Raw genomic sequence first — 19,996 nt, forward strand, 5'->3', positions numbered from 1 at the left:
CTTGTATTTCGTCAGAATTCATCAGTTCGCCAGAATATGTTAGCAGACTCGCATACCAGCCGTAATTTACGCCAGAATTCCTGTCTGACACCTCGATTCGTCTCTAATGTGCTGGCGACCTCTATCAATGGGAAACGTAAAAGCTGGAGAAGGGCAAGTTGAGTTTAGTTTTCACTATTCTATTCTACAAAATACAGTCAAGTTTCAGAGTATCATCTGTCACATAAGCTGACTCCATTTTATTTTGAAAGGTTGAACAACATGGAATGGAACATGACAACGCTGCAAACGGACGATCTGAGGCATCATATCCTGTCCCAGTCAGCGCATGCTGTTCGACTCGTCACAAGAGCCACGTTCAGCAGGGCGAATTGTGAGTGGTGGCGTCATGTTCAGTTTCAGTGGAGGAATAAACCTGGTGAGTATATTATTTGGAAGTTCGTTATTGTTAAATAAAGTGTAATGTGCTCATTTAGGTTTTCTATAAAAACTCTCGTCGAAGTTAGTCAACACATGGTGATGGAGTTGCACTACATTTGAAAATTCTATTCTAATTAAAGTGCACAGAAATAAAAACATAAGAACTAAATAATAATCACACTGGAGAAAAGAAACAGTTACCTAATCACAACCGATTGCATCTAACAAGAGAAGATGACCAACCTGGTCTCACATACAAAACGCACACTTGTAAGGTGTGAGCCCCAGCTGTCTATGTCGCGCGGAGATTTGCACCACGATTATGACTGTACGCAGTTAAGACCTTCTGAACACATAGGTTTTCAACGCTCGTGTACCACTTGTTTCTGGCACGCTCCACTGCGTTCGCCCATTGTCCGAGCTCGAACTACTGTACGGTACGGTGAGTAAGAGGTTCGCGTTTATAGTGCCGGTGAACCGACAAGCGACAGTGTGGTACCTCCAGGAGCAGTATACAGCGACGGTCAAATTGCAACGTTTAAACGTTAAAGCTCGCGACAGTTGTGACCGGTAAGCGTCGTTATATGTGGCTATTCGACTAACTCTTACACGAGGCAAAAGAAACTCTATGAGCGTTTCTTTGTGCTACTATTTGTACCTTGCGATTCAGTTGCGGCAGTCATAGAGAAGACCCGTTAAATGGAGAGAAGAATAGTTGATTGACGTTAGACTATTCTTTATGAGAGGATGGTGGTGACAATGATGACGATACCCTTTCACCACGATCATTGTCGTCAAACAACTTCATTGGCACAATGCGACGGAGACGTAAAATCACGAACTGACTGTTTAGGAAGCTTGCTTTGAAGAAGTAATATTGTCAGATTTCACCTTGCCTCTGCCCGTAACAGAGATCTGTGTGTGTGTGTGTGTGTGTGTGTGTGTGTGCGTGTGTTTTACAAAAAACTGCTGCAGAATATGTCCTAAAATATTGCTAAACAGTGTTAACCATATATGCGCATGGCATTGAAATACTATCTGCTCATATTGCTTACCCGTTTTTCAAGTTAAATAACATGTGTTCTACTTGAAGAACAAAGTTTCGAAACACATGGGGCAGACGTGACCGGCTCCACGCACGTCTTCCCACACTTGCGACATGAAGCGGGTCTGAGGGCTCTGGACCTCACCCCGCTGCACAGTACTCTGCACTCGTGCATCAGGCAGCTGCAGTGGGGCGCAGCCAGTGGCAGGCAACCTGCACCTACAGAACTTTAAAAACTCTGCATTCAAGACGTCTGAAATGAGAATTACCTTAAGTACGGCCATTTATTTTAAGAGAGAGCGGGTGTTTGGCATCTAGGGTTGAGATCTCGCAAGTGTACTTTTTTCTCCTTACAAAACAAGGTCGAGTTAGTTATGTTTATGTGGAAGGTTAAAAGCAATAAACATGAAGGTTGAGGACAGATTTCATTCGGTGTCACATAAAGAGAGATCATGGTGACACAGGAGTAGAGCACACCGCCTCTAGCCCTGACAAGGGCCTGAGTTGGCCGACAAAGAGAGTCCACGAGTCTCTCCAGTTGTGTCGTGTTCAGCTGACGTCACTCAACAGGTCCTGTAGAGCCGCCAGATCGCAGCGACGTTGAGACCGCCGCTGTCCACACGCTGGAGCCAGACATCTGCTGTGAGGCTGAGACCGGATGGCTTAGCGGGCATGTCGGGATGCGGCAGGACGGCTGAGTGTTCGGCAGTCCAGCCAGGAGCGTGTCCACGCGGTCTGTGAACACGGCTGCTGTCTTGGGAGCGTCCCCAGGGTACTCAGCACGAAGGTAGCGCACAGGTCCGGATTAAAAAATCACTATGCGATGTGATGCGATCCAGACTGCTCGCTCACTAAACTTCAGCACAGATCTCTGACACGTGACGTTTTAAGACTCCCGTTCATTGTCGTTGCGATAAAAGTGACAATGCAGGAAGGTACTGTAACTTTTACGAAATTTTTAGACCTTTAATGCCATATGCTACAGAGCGTACGGGGATCCACTACACTATGCCAACCCCAGCAGAACAGACACTAAGAGTCGCAAGAAAAGACAGAGCCCATGTCCTTAGAAATTGTGTAAAGTGCGTTATAAAAAGTAGCGAAATTTGGCACATTGTGTACATTTATTTACTTCTTTATGCGTTTATTCCACCTGATAAAATTAAGGCATTCGTGCACTCTCTTATATATAACCTGTCATCTCAATGAGTCAACATTACGACATGCGAAGTACACGAGCAGCACACGGTAGTGATAATTATACTACTTTTGCTAATAACAACAACAACAATGGAGACACATAAGAACACACGTTTCTCTTGATGGGACATGCACAACTGTTGATACACATCCCAGTGATAAAATCAACTGCTGATGTACAATTTTGCAACTGTAGCAGGTATTATCACTGATGACAGAAATTAATGTATGGGGTTTCACAAATTCCGCATGTTATGCTTTACATCAGAATACACATACTAAAAAAATTGTAGCTCTGCATGTTTAAGTTGACTTAGATGTAAAACAGTGTAACTGTTTCAAACTGTGGATGCATTACTTTTACATGTTCGTTGGCCTTTCTTTTAACAAATTACATAATGATAAAAATATCAAAACTTTACGTATTGCAATTACGTAACATTATTGCTTCAGTACAAACAGTCATGACTGCACACGACGTTTGGCCTTGGAGCGGAGTGGAAGAGAGGGGAGTCCCTTTCTCTCTCCCTCTGTCGCTCTTTGTTTTAACTCGCAACCGTCGGTAGCTATAGAAAACTCTCGCTTCCCCACGGGAGGTATGCTTCCAAAAGGATGGAGGCACAGGAAAGTTCCATGTGAGGTAACGTCGTGGTGAGGCTCTTGTTAATACTCGTACTTCTGTATTTATGGGAAGAATTTTCCGATTATCTACGTCTAGAAGTCGAAATCTATCGTTTTGTAAATCCTGTTCGTAGATTGTGTGGCACCCGTAGGGCCAGATATAAGCTCAGATCTCAGTTGAATTGCGATGAAGAGTGGATAGGAGTTTAAGAGAATTGTCTGGAAGAATAAATGCGGAAAGCAGTGGGACACTGAAGTGGAGGGCATTCATGAAATGCCTCTGAATTTCTCTTGGGCTGTAAATGCTATGTTGATGAATATCACACAGGCAGTTCATTTGAACAGGAATGGACATCTATGAAAAGGGCATCACAGAAGTTGGACAAACAAAGATAGATATAAGGAGCTAATGGAAAAGAAACCTTGGGAAACAGAAAAAAACACAGCAATTGATCAGCAAATCATTGGCGAAAGTGTCAACCAAGAATTATTGATATACCATTAGACACAACCACGAAGATAAGAGCAGATACTTGCAGGCCTATCGCACAACTAGCATAACACCCCATGTATGGAATTTGTCGACAGCACTAATATATACAGAGGAATGGAAAAGATAATAGAGAATATGATAGATGACGATCATTTTGACTGTCAGAAGGCTAATAGCATGAGAGGGCGGTACGTCTGATATTGTGACTGATGAGGGAAGCAAAACTTGGAAGATAAAATGGCCACATTCATCGGCCCTATAGACCTAGAAAAAGCATCCGGAAATGTAAACTTCTGCAAGATGTTCGAAATATTGAGAAAAATGGGAGTAAGTTGCAAAGAAATACGGCTGATACGTACAAGAACCGAGAGGAAACAATAAGGTTGCATGACCAAGAACAAAATACTGTCCCATCTTCCTACCAAAGCGTTTGGTATGTTCCATTCTTCACCGATTCTGCTGAGAACCTCATCATTTTTTCTTTTATCAGTCCATCTAATTTTCGACATTCTTCTCTAGCACCACATCTCAAACGCTTCGATTCTCTTTCGTCCCTGTTTTCCCACTGTTCATGTTTCACTTTCATAGAATACTGTGATCAAAACTTAAGGGGTAGATTTTGGGAAAGTCACCCAGAACTGTGGGTCAGGGGAAACTTACTGTACGAGATGGGAGGGGAAGACTAATTGTTGAGGACTGCATCGGACGAGATTTGAAAACCTAAGAGCTTAAGACAAGATGATACACACGACAGAGATTACTGCCAAAACATTGATCACAAGTTATTAAGAGTGAGAAGGTAAGCACATTGTACATAACAGAGGTGGGATGGGGCGCTGAAAAATAGATGGGAATGACAATGAAAGATGCAGGAAACTGAAACGGAGTGAATCAAAGAGTAGTTACAGTGATAAAAAGCTGGATGGCGAGAACCAAGGACACGTTGAAGAGTTCGTTCTCACCTACAGAGTCCTGAGATACTGGTGTCTGGGGGAGGAATCCAGGTGGTGAAAAAGGCGCTGGTGTCACGATTGTCACGTTGTAGACCATGCTCTGCAACAGGATATTGTGAGTTACCAGTATACACCCTCAGCCTATGCCCATTCATCCTAAGTGATAATGTGATGGTAGTCATGCCTATGTAGAAGGCTAAACAGTGTTTACGCAGTAGCTGGAATATGACTTGTATCTTTTCGCAGCTGGCTCTCCCTTTGATAGAATATGTTTTGCCAGTTACAAGGCTATTATAGGAGGACACACTCTTGTTAACTCGACATCAATGTTTTAGCAGTAATCTCTGTCTTGTATATTACCCTATCTTCCACCTTTAAGCTCCCTGGATGCGGTCCCCAACATTCCTTCTCATTTTGTACGGTAAGTCTCCTCTTAACCGCGGTTCTGGGTGACTTTCCCAAAATCTACCCCTTTTCCCCCTTTTCCTAGACCTGTCCAGTCCTTTTCCTTAACCCTTCTTCCTTCCGTTTCAACCCTTTTACCTTCAGAAGGAGCCACTGGCTCCGAAAGCTTGCCAGTCACAACAGTTTCTATGTGTGTTCTGCCGCTGCTTCGTGAGTCCATTCTTTTATCTATCCTATTAAATAATTTTATCAATGATTGTTTGATTTCGTTGTTACAAAACTGACAGTTGATGTTAGTTGACTTCGTTTGGTCGTGAACATCCTCTTTGAATGTTCTTCTCTACTCCTTATGTTCTCTTTCATTTTTCCACTATGAGTTACTTTGTCCTTGGTTAAAATGGCTCTGAGCACTATGGGACTCAACTTCTGAGGTCATTAGTCCCCTAAAACTTAGAACTAGTTAAACCTAACTAACCTAAGGACATCACACACATCCATGACCGAGGCAGGATTCTAACCTGCGACCGTAGCAGTCTCGCGGTTCCAGATGCACCGCCTAGAACCGCACGGCCACTTCAGCTGGCTACTTTGTCCTCAAGGTAGCAGAATTCTTTCAGTTCGTCTTGATCCTCGTCTACAATTCTGACAAGTTGAACACTGATCTGATTTCTGCTAGACATCATTAATTTAATCTTTCTTTGGTTTAGACTTAATTCATAGAGTCTACCCATTAGATTGTTCATTCTACTCAACATCTCCTACTGTTACCTCTGACTTCCATTGAGAACAGCAATGACATCAGCTATTCCTGTCACTGATAACCTTTCAACATGAATTTTAATTCCATTTTTGAACCCCATTTTTAATTCCGGCATTGCTTCTTCGATGTACAGATTGAATCGTAGGGGCGATTAGATGTATGTCTTTTACCTTTCCTAACCTAATCTGTTTGTTATTGGTCTTCCTATTTTATCCTCTAGTTTGATGTGCAAATTGCACGTAACCCTTCTTTCCCTAGAGGTTACACCCATTTTCCTTAGAGTTTCGGAAGTCCTGCAACATTTTAAATTATCGTACGATTTTTATCTAACTACAAATCCTACGGACATGCCTAGATTGTCCTTAAGTCTCGCTTTAATCATCAATCGCCAACTGAGAAGTCCTTCGCTGATGCCTTTATCTTTCCTAAAACCAAATTGATCGTCATCTAGCACTTCCTCAATCTACTTCTTCCTCTTATATACATATTCTTGTCAGCAACTTGAGTGTGAGAGCGCTTTAGGTAATTGTGCGGATGTCCTCGCACTTATGTGTCGAACATACAGAACTATGTGAGTGATATTTTCAAGAGATACTGATTGTTTATCTGGAGAACTAGTTTGAATAATAATTGGGCTTCGAAATTTTCGAAATTCCTAAGAACTCTTCCATATGCCTTCCACATGATTTGATCGCGAGTCTTCCTGTTTGTTTCTGTGGGCTGCAGAGGTAGGCATCTCGACGACCGCTGCTTCCCGTGACGTCTCACGAGGCCACCTGAGGACAGAGCAGCGTCGACCTGACCGCCACAGGCAGAAGCGACTCCCGCCGCTGAACACCACAGAACGCCCTACACTATGCTGCTTGTGGTGTGGTGTCAGTGGTAGCTACAGATCTCAACCCAGGTTACACTGGTCTGTCTGTGATGGCTGGTGAACTTCTCCCAACCCGTGGCTATACATTCTGCAGTCGTTGCCCTACAGCCAGATGCCAGTGTAATGTGTCGGTACGATGCTCTCAAGTCCCTCATGCCGATGACTCGTTTTTTTTTTTTACAAAGTCATTAAGATGCACGTTCTTTGGACTTTCGATTTGCGATGAGTAATTCCAATAGCATTAGGAACAGAACAAACATCGTGTACACACATCATTCTCCATCTGTAGCAGTGTCTTTTTTGTACTGAAAATAGGCTCGCATAAGAACGAAATGCCAAAAATCTGGCACAGGCATAAAAATAATGCAGTATTTTTCTTAAAGACGTTGTGTCTGCCAATAACTGTAACATTATTTGTTTTCACGACTACATTTTCGATCCTATGCCCTTTATACAGGTATACAGCAATAACCGAAAAGTGAAGTGCAGATGGCATGTATAGAACGCCACTATCCTCCCATACATGAGGCAATTATATTACAAAAAATGCTAAAAGCAGCACATCACTTGCACCGGGCCACTGGAGGTGTCAAAATTTACAAATCTTCTGACGTGTGTATATCTCACTGTTGTCTCTGTATGTTGAGTCTCCTAACTCAGAGTGTACATCAACTTTAGATGAGCGTAAGGATCATAGCAATGGCTTAAGGTAAATTTATTGTTACTGATGTTAACTTCACTAACATGAATCTCCTCAAATCACTGTTCATGTTGTTTATACGACATCTGAGGCGGTTGGTGGGGAACATATTCACAAGTAGTTTCTTCTTTGCCCTTAGCAGTGATTGTACATGCCACAGTAAACGTTTTATACCAGAGTATCTTAATATCGTGTTTACATTTGTTAACAAAATTTGGCATTCTGTTTACGATACAAGCATTTGGCGTAAAGAAAAAGATAAGACATTTCTTTATTGTGATAGTGCGTAATAGTACATATGGTATCCATCGTCAAAGGCTTACAGTAGCTTGGCTGCTCATAAAAACATGGCAGTAATAATCATATATATATATATATATATATATATATATATATATATATATATATAATTTCACACGTGTATTCTTTGTACCACATTAACATCACAAAGGTATAAATCGCATTCACAACAACTTTCGTACATGAATTGATCTGGTGGACAAATAAAAAGAAAAAGGAGTACAAAAAAAGAGATAAAAACATGTGATGGGATACATGTCACACATTACAGAACATTATGTGTATCATCATGTAATTGTAAAATGTACTGTTAATATGTAAGGTACTGTACCAGTACAAATGTAGTCATACATTTCCATGCTCCTTAGGAAGTTTAGGCCGAGAATGGCTTTTTCAGCTACACTTGCAAAACACCTTATTCAATTTTTTACTGAATTATTAAAATATATTACTTATGTTAAAATAAATACATCCTAAATATAAAAACGTTTATGAGTGGACATAATTCTTCCTCATTTCCATACATATCATACAAGTCACGGGAAACATAGTAAAGACTACTCATATTATAAAACCAGCATAGACACGATTCTGTGCAAATCGTTACGTCCTATGCTTGTCAGTATGTCAAAGTCAAATAGCCAAACTATACATTCTCATTTATGTTACTTTCTATTATTAGCACGTAAAACTGACTGGAATTTATCTCGAGGTCTCTTATTTCTTAAATCTGTCTTATTGTTGGGCAAGCCGTGTGGGTGATTTTTGAAATAGTTGTATATTTCCACTTCTTCAGGTATTTTGATACGTCTACCATTAGGCTAATTTTTATTACTGGATCTACGTTAGGTGATGGTACTCCTCTCTCTTTGCTTGATGTGCTCTTTAAATTTGTCGTTGGAATATGAGCTTTGTAACGTCCGGTCAAGGTGTCCGTGCTGTAACTCATACGATTACTGACATTGTATATTGATCTAGTTTCAAAAGGTAAATGCTACCTGCATACGCTTTGTGGGGGCAGAAAGTGAAAGCTGTGCTTCCTACAGAAGTCTGATGCACTGGCTTGTTCACCAGTCCGGCGTCTCACCTCTTGTGCAGATCTGCAGGCCCAGGCGGCTGTTTTCCGGGAACGCCTCTCCAGCTACTGGCGGGACGTGGGGCAGCTGCTCTCACACGGTGCGGCGCACGCCCCACAGCTGTTGGTTCCCCTCGCATTCGAACGAATGGTAAGTGGAGTTTTTTCCTCCTCTTATAAACTGTATTATACGTACAGAGGGTGAGAAAATGACACACACCACCTGGCCAGTTCTTGGAGAGTGTTTCTCAGTTTACCTGCTTCACACTGTAGCTATCTTTGGCTCTCCAGTTCTAATACTAACCTTCTGGAAGAATTCTGAACCAACCTCTACTTCTGTGAGCCTTTTGGGGCTATGATACAGAGAGGCTAAGTTCGGAATGGTTAGAGATCGAAGAAAATCGTCTGTATCTTTCTTTTCTCGTATTTGCTAGCTACTTCTTTTACAGATTCAGATAACTTTACATCCAATCCTGCTTTACAAGCTGAAGCATGTTAGCTTCATATGTGGTGGAGAGTGGTCTAGAGTCTCAGTGTGGCATTTCAAGTCTCCATCAGCATCTTCTCTTCCTAAGAATCTCCATATTGAAGGCCTATAAAATTACTTCTGCTCAACATGGAGGTTCGTCAACTTCAAATCTCCTTATTAACCTGTATACATACCACATAAATCATACATTTCGACACAACTGTTCAACGACTTCCCACCTTAACATTCACGTGACCATTTCCCAGGACTCCATGACCAGACGATAGCGCAGCTGACACTTGTGGCTCGACGCCATTGGCGGCCCCCTGTGCTCACTACTGCCAGCCAGCACTGTCCGTGTGACACGGCAATGCCCCAGCCGCCGCAGCCATAGAGGACGCGCGTCAATAACGAAAACCTGCAGTTGAGGTCCACCAGTTAGCGCGTGTTGCGTCAGCGAGTGACTTTGCTAAAGGCACTGTGCTACTACAGTCACAAGCGGAATATCTGGCGAATGCGTCAAGGCCAATGAAAATCTGTGCCAGGCTAACGTGAAACCGGATGCTGCTTTCTGAGAGCATTCATCTCAGTCGTTAGCCTCTCTGCACGTGTCTCGTGGCCTAACTCGAACCATTATCGAGTCTGAAATCTCTGCCTATGATTTATGAACACTACCACCAGTGATTTTCCACTACCGAGAATAACAGCTATGTGGTCTTAACACATACACTGGACTCGCATTCGGGAGGATGACGGTTCAATCCCTTGTCCGGCCATCCTTCCCTAATCCGATGAGACCGATGACCTCACTGTCTGGTCTCCTTCCCCAAACAACACAATCTTAACACATAGAATGGCCACTGTGCATTATGACTGTTTGGATTTTGGCAGTAGTATACATGGAAAGCAAAAGGACGCAGTATGATCTGTGTCTTTGTGTAACTTTTTGTGGCGTATGTAGCAACGTGCAAGTCCCTAAAATATCGTGTGAGCCTCATTTTGGATCCTTTGAGAAGAGAATTACGCGATACCTTAGTGAACTGTAAAGGTTCTGAGTACATTAAATCTTTTTCCTATAAATATTACGGATGTTTGCTGGATGGTAATTTCAAAGATTGATAGTTGCAGGTTCCGTATTAAAGAATGGTTTCTGCCTACATCGTATCATGTCCTGTCATTGCATCTTGTTTTCGTTACCATCATCCATGCATTTCACTGTAGCAAAGGCAATTTACCTGATACGTATCCAATATTTTGTAGAGTTACTACCTCATAGCTTGCGAGAACATTTAAAGGACGACTTCTTTATTACATTTGCGGTGCAGCTACGCTTCGTTGATGATACACTGCACCTGCTTAGGAAAAGTGTAATTGCGAAAAGTTATTCAGTGAAACCAATGTTGTACAGATAGATTCGATTTAAGGCCACACTTTGCTTTCTGAATGAAACTTAAGTCTTCCGACAGCTGCAGCAGTCTTGAGGTATTCGTATTCGAGATAATTCTTCTCGTGGTTCTTCACTACAGCCCTGCAGAGAAGTACGGCAGGGCGTGCTGTGGCCCAGGTAGCGACGCAGCTTACGATTTTGACCCTGTGCCCCTGGTAACTGGGCTCTCACATAATACTGTGTACAAATATGTATGTATGTATGGTCAGAATAGTTCAAATGGCTCTGAGCACTATGGGACTTACTAGGTCATCAGTCCCCTAGAACTACTTAAACCTAACTAACCTAAGGACATGACACACATCCATGCCAGAGGCAGGATTCGAACCTGCGACCGTAGCAGTCGCGCGGTTCCAGACTGAAGTGCTTAGAACCGCTCGGCCACACCGGCCGGCATAGATTAGGTCTAGATGGCAGAAAGAGCAGTGCCGCCATGGCAAGGACGACGGATTCAACGTATTGGAAGGTGCCGATTCAAAAGTGTGCAGCACCTTCCAATTCACTGCTCCTGCACAACGAGGGAAATTCTGAATTTTATTTTCCGTTTTCTATACTGCCTATCGACGTACGGGTAAGAGTCGACTGCAGTCACGTGTCACCACTACAGTGATTTTGGGTCGGTCCGTACGCCGGGCCCCTACTGTGTGAACTCGCCCCGTGTCGCTCGCTGGCCTCCCTCGCCCTGTGTTGCTGTGACGCCCACAGCCGGGCTGGCGGAAACTGGAAGCGGCTCAGACCGCAAACGGGATGTTAGCTGCCCGCTGACGGCTAACCGCATGCTGTCACAGCGAGGACGTGACGCACGTCCCACGCACGCACACACACACACACACACACACACACACACACGTAAACGCGTGCAGTATTCCTGGCGCACATCCGCAAAGCTCTACTTACGCAAATACGAATTGGAGGTGATAAATCGCGATCCCGTCTAGAATCGGTCGGCCATGTGTGTATATATGTAAATTTAAAAAATATTGTATTCGAAAAGGATTTCTTTTTTCTCTGGCTCCTGCCATCAATATAAAACTGATAAAGGAGGTATTTCAATTAAAAAATATGAAAAAGAAGAACAACTGTATTGTGAAAACAACTGAAAGCTTTTTAATTTCCATTTTTTCTCGTATTTGTTATATACATAACAGTTTTGTTATTTCGTAATTGATTCATTACAATATACACATTCATTTGTGAATAAGGTAATTTTTTAATTTCCAGTGTCTATTAAACAGTAATTAGTAACTCAGACAGAGAGAGAGAGAGAGAGAGAAGTTTCTAGTGTGTACACACTTAGAACAGCAAAAGCAATGGCAGCTCAAAAACAATACACAAACACACACACAAACTCACACACAGACGCACCATAAACATATAAAATACTTTCTTTACACGGATGCATATCGTACATGTTCCACACGAAATATATACTCTGTCTCTCTCTCTCTCTCTCTCTCTCTCTCTCTCACACACACACACACACACACACACGCACACACACATGGACGCACGCAGTGTGCAATGAAACATTCATAATCTCAAACATGCAGTCAGAACTGTGACGAACAGTTCATCAAACTATTCCACACACACCCAGTCAAGTGGAACACCTTTTTATCTTTTTACTAACTAATAAACCCACCCAGACACATCAGTAAATAGTCTGGGTGCAGCAGATTTCCACACCTATGCCCCCCGATCAACCACTTGTGATCGTGGTAGGACACCCCTGCTTCCAGCTGGAATTGCAGTATATACCTCAGTATATAACCTCGATCGAAAGGTCTCCTGATAAGCATTTGTGGCGCAGCGCCAATGCCCTAGAGGAGGCGCCTGTTGAAGTCCCTGAACGTGAAAGTCTTTCAGGCTGTGCAAATCACCGTGTTTGTCATGCAGACTTGTGGGATAGTCCAGCTCTACCTCTACGACATATCCCTCAACAGCATCAGCGGCCACATATTTGATCTCTTTCCTCAGTCTGGTGATTTCCCCTTTGGACATCCATCAGAACCCTCCAAATGGTAGACGTTGTTGCATGGTTTGCCTGTAGAGACCGTTTACATCCAGGTAAAGGATGATACTGAAATCGTCAGACAATCTGTACTCCCCGTCGATCATTTGCAGGTTATTTGCCTTGGCATACCTGCGCACACGTTGGCATGTTCCAGGAAGACAAGCATGTCAACGTTGGTCAAGAATTCGATGCTGGCTTGTGTCTTTCTTAACATGGCATCCCACGAAATCTCATCCCTATGCTACAGAACTTCTCGATGTTGTCGGTCAGATGTACATTGGTGTTCATCATTTTACATGTTCTGATAAATCAGAGATGCCGTCCTGCCATTCATTCACCAAGTGCCTGTTTTTTGCATTCATTATGGAAATGCCTCTTAGTTTACTAGAGAGTCAAGATATTCGTATGGAAAGACCTCTTCTCCATCACAAGCTGAAACTCTACACCATCGAGATAAGTGGCTCCCTTTGCTACGAATATCTTCAGGACATATTGGTTCAGCAAATTTCTAAAGAGACATGAGCATGAAGCGTTGTGAATCCAGGAAGTGGTGTGATCCTCTGTGAAGCGGCATGTATTTGTCAACGGTGTCAGCAATGACACTGATCTTATCATCCTACTACCCAGACTCGTCAAAGTGCTGAGTTAGAAAGTGGGCATCATGCTCACTGAAATTGTGGAAAAGATGGCTGTGTGCTGTGGCAGTTACATGGGTTGTCGGCTGCACTCTGGTACTTCCCCGTTACGTGGCAACAGTCTCTACAGGGAGCTTCCTCACCTCTGTCCAGTCACAGTCCCCAGGTATAACGATCAGCTACCTGCTTGTACAGCGCATCATTCTCCTTCACGTTGGTCATGAGGACGTTTTCACTATAAATGTTATAAACGTCCCAGACAAGACTTTCAAGCTCAGTGAGCAACCATCTTGCACTATTCCCTTGACATAAGATTTTAATTTTAGAGTTATACGTGCACAGAACTTGATGGGTAGCCATATGTCACAGTCATCATTTTGTGACAGTGATATGGGAGGCAGAGGCACCACGTTCACACTGTACCACAGGAGCTAGGAGGCGCTCTAAATCGACGTAAACGACGAAGGGACAGAAGTGTTGGTGGGAGGCATTCTTAAACTTCTAGAACCGTTTATCCTTGATAATCATTTCCACACATATTGTTTCCTGGCTCTAGCAGTCAATCAGGTCTTTCAAGATACATGCTCTTGGTAAACGAGACATCCACAGCAAAAATGTCTTGCACCTTTTCTGTTTTCATTTCAGAGGAACGTAGGTGGGACATGCATTTGACCCAAACGCTGTGTTGCTTATCGCCTTCAGAGATTAGAAGCACGTCTACACTTTTTGGATGTTTCTCAGCTAATATGGACAAGAAGAAGGGACCACCTAATTTACGCTTGACTTCTTTGTCGATGTGCCACACAGTGTGTTAATGTTTGCCTTCTCCTTATGGCTTTCCAACATATACGAGAAATTAGATCGTCAGTGGATATCTGGTGTTTGTTGTGTATCTGTATGCCCTGCATTTTTAGGGTAATTTCTATCGCTAGCGAGAAGCAACCATGGAAATCAATTTAAATTCCTCTCATCATGATTCTGGGCATTAGGACATGCCTTTTTTAGCAATATGTACTTCTGAAGAGAGATGTAACTGGACCTGACAATAAGTTCATCAAAATCTTATGAACATAAATCAAGGCAGAGCATACAGCTGAGTGTCTTACACGACCCCCTTTCCTGCACCTCAGAAAAGTGACTCAGTATGACCGCTCTGGTATCGACTCACCCCATGGTGTCACGACAGCTCTCCCCCTAACTTGGACAATGCTCTTGCCCTCAACAACACGTCGAACTCCTAATAACTCTGCACACCAGAAGGAGAAAGAGACGAAGTTGATAAGTATCTAAGGAAGGAGAAATAAAAACCCGTATTCGTATAATAATAATAATAAATTCTGAGAACTGACACGTAAAACTGTTGTTGTGTTCATTACTGGAATACACTTCCAGCAACTCATCATCAGTGGGCATGTTTGTCATTAAGGGCATATCCAGCATGGGTACTAGAGGAGGTGTATGACGTCGGCAGGGGAATGTGTCTGAAAGAATATGGACAAACCCAAACGAAAACACAGGTGCAAAAGAACTAGTAGCTGGTGCTCGTGTCTAAACACCGATGTTCGCATTGAGAACGTCTACAAACTAGAGCATCCCAAAAATAACAAACAAAAAATTTAATACTGTAGAATAAGCGATATCTGCCTCTGAACAATCGAAGTCGTTCCCCAGAGATTATCATCATCGTCATCATCATTATCAGCTGCTGGGTTCAGATCCCACAGCGAGTAACGCCAGGTCGTACCTAGAAAAGAAGAAGTAGGACCAATAAGAATCACTTACACTACTGGCCATTAAAATTGCTACACCAAGAACAAATGCAGATGATAAACGGGTATTCATTGGACAAATATATTATTCTAGAACTGACATGTGATTACATTTTCACGCAATTTGGGTGCATAGATCCTGAGAAATGAGCACCCAGAACAACCACCTCTGGCCGTAATAACGGCCTTGATACGTTTTCGCATTGAGTCAAACCGAGTTTAGATGGCGTGTGCATGTACAGCTGCCCATGCAGCTTCAACACGATACCACAGTTCATCAAGAGTAGTGACTGGCGTATTGTGACGAGCCAGTTGCTCGGCCACCATTGACCTGACGTTTTCAATTGGTGAGAGATCTGGAGAATGTGCTGGCCAGGGCAGCAGTCGAACATTTCTGTATCCAGAAAGGCCCGTACAGGACCTGCAACATGCGGTCGTGCATTATCCTGCTGAAATGTAGGGTTTCGCAGGGATCGAATGAAGGGTAGAGCTAGGGGTCGTAAGACATCTGCAATGTAACGTCCACTCCTCAAAGTGCCGTCATTGCGAACAAGAGGTGACCGAGACGTGTAACCAATGGCACCCCCATACCATCACGCCGGGTGATACGCCAGTATAGCGATGACGAATACACGCTTCCAAAGTGCGTTCACCGCGATGTCGCCAAACACGGATGCGACCATCGTGATGTAAACAGAACATGGATTCATCCGAAAAAATGACGTTTTGCCATTCGTGCACCCAGGTTCGCCGTTGACTACACCATAGCAGGCGCTCCTGTCTGTGATGCAGCGTCAAGGGTAACCGCAGCCACAGTCTCCAAGCTGATAGTCCATACTGCTGCAAGCGTCGTCGAACTGTTCGTGCAGATGATTGTTGTCTTGCAAACGTCCATCTGGACATGGCTGCACGATCCATTACAACCATGCGGATAAGATGCCGGTCATCTCGACTGCTAGTGATACGAGGCCGTTGGGATACAGCACGGCGTTCCGTATTACCTTCCTGAACCCACCGATTCCATATTCTGCTAACAGTCATTGGATCTCGACCAACGCGGGCAGCAATGTTGCGATACGATAAACCGCAATCGCGATAGGCTACAATCGGAACTTTATCAAAGTCGGAAACGTGATGATGCGCGTTTCTCCTCCTTACACGAGGCATCATAACAACGTTTCACCAGGCAACGCCGGTCAACTGCTGTTTGTGTATGAGAAATCGGTTGCAAACTTTCCTCATGTCAGCACGTTGTAGGTGTCGCCACCGACACCAACATTGTGTGAATGCTCTGGAAAGCTAATCATTTGCATATCACAGCATCTTCTTCCTGTCGGTTAAATTTCGCGTCTGTAGCACGTCATCTTCGTGGTGTAGCAATTTTAATGGCCAGTAGTGTATAAACAAAAACAGTATAGAAAATATGTGTACTTGCTTTCATCCTCAGCCAAGCTGACCATGATGAATGACATCACACCGTCGTCGGTAAACAGTGACAACAGTGCGGCGTCATCATTGTTGTCCAACGTGCGTGGCCATGACTGCAGTCACCATCGTCGTCACGCATACCGCACGAGCGCTTGACTCCGATATCAGGGCTGGCTGGCAGTCGGAGAGGGAGCGAGACACGGGTCGCCCTCCGCAGGGCTGTTTACAAAACCCTTCAGCCACGCAGCGTGCGCTGATCTGCAATTCAAGTCGCAGTTCATCGCGCTTCTTCTCTCCCCACTAACACTACTTACACATAGCGCATTGCGACACTGCCCACCGTATTGGTACACATTTGAACATGCCTCTCTCAACTTGCTACTACTCTCATTACTTACCATGCGTGGACGCAAGGCAGCACAAACGGATTTATTTCTCGTAAGAAGAAGAACTTCCACATATTAAACTAGTGGGATTGCGCTGTGACAGAAACGCACGAAATGGAATATGCTGGCTGCAAGTAGCTGCTGATCGGCTACGTTTTGAGTGAGACATTGCAGAAACTTGGGAAATCATCTCGACAGTTCTCCAAAAAGAGTGTAGATGTCACCTGGTAAATAAACGTAGCTGACAAAAGAACTGTAAAAAATGAGCTCGGGAGTATCTAAACAAGTACAAAAATTTTATTGAGAAAATAATATTTGCCCAGATCTGCAACACAAGTAAATCCGTTTTTCTCTCCACCACCGTACACTTGCCTAAGGTGTCTGACTGACATACAGTTGAACGATTCCAAATTCAGGATGGCAGTGTTCTTGAAAATTTCCCACATTCATACCACCACCTCACGACCTTTGACGTGCATGACCCTCTCTCTGTGATCACAGTTTCGGAGTGATGTCAGCATATCCTCACAGGTCATTCCTGTATCGTGGCGGCTACTGCGATAGTGGAATCGAGTCAATCACGCTACTGTCTTCCAAGACATGTCACACTTCATTGTTCTGAGCAGCTGGGCAGAAGTGACAACTGTGTAGAAACTTGTCGAAACACAGACTGAGTCGATGCGTGTGACAACAGCCGCACCTTTAATCATCTTTAAACATGAAGCGGCCGCACTCGTCGTGGAGGCCTCGCTCGTGAGCAACAATGTTGTACCAGGAGGCGGGCAGCTTGGACCCTGGCAAGCAGGTGTTCAGCGGTATCTACAGGTGTTTCGTACACCTACATCTTGGCATCACCTCAGAGAATGCAGTCGAGGGTTGTAAGATCCAGCGATCGCTATGGCCATCAGAGAGGACCCCCCCTTTCCAGTCCTACAATGAGTGTGAGTATTCTTCAGGTGCTTGCAAACATTAACATCAAAGTGGAATGATGTTGGATAATGCCCTAAAATACCTTGACTGAGAATTTTTGCTGTTGGCCTCCGATATGGGTGGCGTGGGTGTTGTCCTCATTCTAGATCTGCCTGTTTGGCTTTTGAAAACAACATCACGGATGAATGAGGCCTCATCCACAAACAATACACACTGTATGAAGTTGGAAAGTACAGCGCTGTGAACGATACTGGATTGACACAAGCAGACATAGGGCTCAAAATCCGTTTGTCCCAGTGCTTGCACATTTCACCTTTGATTACTCATTGTGCACTGTACACAGCAACACACCTCACCATGAACACGACACAAGCTATCTGATGCAATGGACAGCTGACAGCAGGTTCAGTGGTGTGCTTGCGGCACAGGTTAATGCGCCACTGAGATGCTTGAGTGCTACGAGCCTAGTTGTGCACAGTAGGTCCGTTTGGTGGTCAGGTGTCTACACTGTTTATCAGATGCTACTGTTCGAGTGCACAACGGACACCCGAGACCTTTGCCAGAGTGTGAAGAACTGCAGGCCTCATTGCAATACATGCATTCATTCAGACTGACAGTCGTTGCTTAGAAGAATTGCTATGAGCTACATTGTTGTTAGGTGGTGTATGCTGTGTATGTCCTTAACACAATAAATATGCTCTTTCGAGTATTGGTTCCCTATCTCAATATAATCTATTGTGGAACCACTGTCACCTGTTTCAGTGTGACCCAAAAGGATTGGGGACCCCACGTACAGAGAACAAGAGCAGTTCTGTCCCACTTCCCTCAGACTCTCCCGACGGCACCCATGTCTGTGGTGAGCACTCACCTTCCAGAACAACATACTGGGTGATGCTAGGGTAGATAGAAGAAAGGAAAACGGAATGGGCAAGTGCGAGAGGGACTCACGCACTAAGGGTTCTGTACAAACTCCCCATCCTGGGAATCGAAATTCCCTATGATTTTTGCCTGTTATCGAGACTCTGTAACTTTACTGGCAAGATACTGGCCCCAGGAATACCAAGATCGATTCAGAAATTCTACGTTATTTCCTCAGCCCAGCCCAAACAAACAAGAACAAGCAAGCAGACGACTTCAGTTTACATATGTAGGGAGAGAAGATGTAATAACGTATTTCCGTTTACGTACTAAATCATGAATACAACATACATTTTATGTTTGGATGCAGTAATGTTCGTATGTTATACTTTCAACAGGTCATGAATACAATGTATGTCCAAATCGAAAACGACATTTTTATGTGATATAATGAAAAGTTAACAAGTTTCATATTTTTTGCTTTACTTGTACCGGAAAACTTAGTTGTTGCCAAATCTCATGATTCCAAGTCAATGGAGAGCACCCTATAGGTTTCGATGAGTGAGTTTTCGATTATCAAAACACGAGACATAAACGGCCGTATCTACTGACGGGAGTAAGCTATAAGCTCACAGTTTTTACGCCGCCAAGGGTCCACATACCTTTGTATGTGACATAATTTGAACATGATACCCAGAACTTATCCAGAGAAAAAGATTCCTAACAGATGGTCAGACGAATAGACAAACTGATAAAAAATAATACGAAAAGTATTTTCTAGAGTTATATAGTTACCAATTTTGGACTTTAATATATTTTCCTTTATTTGCACTGTGAAATCTGGCTTCTTTCAAAATGTCATGATTCTAAATCAACAGGGAGCACCTTATAGATTTCTGTGGGTGATTTTTCAAGTATGAAAATATGTCATTTAAATGGCCAGATCTTTATTGCAGTGACTTAGAACCCTAAAATATGTACAACGTCAAAGGAGTATAGACCTTAATATGTGACATAACTGTGAGCTTCGTACCTGAAAATGGTCCAGAGAAAATGATCTTAACACTCGGACAGTCAATACATTCCTTCAAATCTGCAATATTCGAGACCAGATACAGACGACATCGTGTTAGATGACGAGCAACAAACGCAAATTTTCGGCAAAAGCGATCAGCCAGGCAACAGAGAAATGCTACAAAATTTTGAGTGAAACT

Source organism: Schistocerca serialis, chromosome 11 (genome assembly GCF_023864345.2).
Source record: "Schistocerca serialis cubense isolate TAMUIC-IGC-003099 chromosome 11, iqSchSeri2.2, whole genome shotgun sequence".
NCBI classification, from domain to species: Eukaryota; Metazoa; Arthropoda; class Insecta; order Orthoptera; family Acrididae; genus Schistocerca; species Schistocerca serialis.